Genomic DNA, 1361 nt, shown 5'->3' on the forward strand with positions numbered 1-1361 from the left:
AGCAAAATGTATTGCTGCTGACACTTGCTGAGCTCACTGCAGGTTACTGTATGCTGGACATTATCAATATCAATTTGAAGCTGTAAGGATTGCCAAGAATAAGAAGCCTCTTGCATATGAGACTGAACATTGATTTCTTCCCTGGGCAATCTTTCTTGAAGGAGGCAGTTCAATCACTTGGTCCTATTTGATAAGAAATGTAACTGTTTTGTTGCTACTATGAACTATATCTTTCCTGGAAGAAAGTTCAGTATCTTTTTCTCTTGTTTTTTAAAGGAGCTCTGCTGACGGTGGAGCATGTGAAGAATGATGTTGAAATTTCAGTGGAGGAAGGCAAAGAAACCATCCTCCGTGTGTCCGAGTAAGTGACTTTGCATCTCTCCTTCTAGCTTTGGGTCAGCAGTTCTAAAAATCACATGGTTGTAACATTGACAGTAACCTTTTCAGGTAGGAGGAAGAGAAGAATACAATTTTATTCATGACTGCATTACAGATGTCTCTTTGTAGCACAGACAAAACATTCAGAATATAGTCTAAACTTGATTTTTCTGGAAAGAGCTCTAGTATTCTTATTTGAATACTCGTATCTCTAGTTGCGTATGCTGTACCAGTCACTTTATTGTTTAGGTATTTGCCTTTTTGAGCTGCCATGGATTATTAAAAGCAAGGTCATTTTATATTTGGCAAGATTGGTATACAAGATTCCTTGGACTTGTGCACGTGGGGTGAAATGAATTTTAAAGGTTTATATGGCATTATTTTGGGCTCACTGCTGCATATAAGTGAAGGCACGATGTTATCTCCGAAAAGTGCTAATTAACTATGCCATGCTATCCAGTGTATCAATCTGCATCCTGTAGAAAGAATCTTGAACAGTTTTGTATAAATCTATTGTCTATCCTAAAAATAATCTGCTATTGGAATAAATATTTTGAAGTTTGGGGCAGGAAGGTGGTTTTTATGATCTGAGTAAGATCATATGCCTATCAGAAATGCAGGAGTAATGGTGTTAGTTTTGAGAAGCTGCATTGTCATCTTAGATTCCATATCAGCTAAGATACCTGGATAAATCAAGAGGAGGTATCTTAAGTACCACTGACATAACAGTGGAAATCTGATGTCTAGTATCTGCAGTAAGGAGCATATTTTGACCAATAACCATTGCAGTCCTAACTTAAAAGTATATTAACACTATGATGAGTTTGGAATTAGTGATTGTAATTGTGGGTTTTTAATACTGATGTTTTTTTGAAAGAACAGGGAGAAAAATCTGTTGTTCATGGACTTGCTGACAGACTTGCATTTTGTGAGCTATTTCAGTAGAAGATGCTGTTAAAAGCCACCAGTGCATCATAAGTTAG

At 36.7% G+C, this 1361-nt stretch overlaps 1 protein-coding gene across 1 annotated transcript in view; it reads left to right on the forward strand.

The window, feature by feature from the left end:
* Positions 1 to 282: 282 nt before the first annotated feature.
* The window catches only part of EPRS (glutamyl-prolyl-tRNA synthetase), a 37836-nt gene continuing 36757 nt past the window's right edge, over positions 283 to 1361 (forward strand). The window contains exon 1 of the mRNA XM_009894308.1: positions 283 to 361. The gene's annotated coding sequence lies outside the window, so the exon portion shown is untranslated. The remainder of the gene's footprint in view (positions 362 to 1361) is intronic.

This window comes from Charadrius vociferus, unplaced genomic scaffold (assembly GCF_000708025.1).
Source record: "Charadrius vociferus isolate BGI_N301 unplaced genomic scaffold, ASM70802v2 scaffold261, whole genome shotgun sequence".
Classification (NCBI taxonomy): Eukaryota; Metazoa; Chordata; class Aves; order Charadriiformes; family Charadriidae; genus Charadrius; species Charadrius vociferus.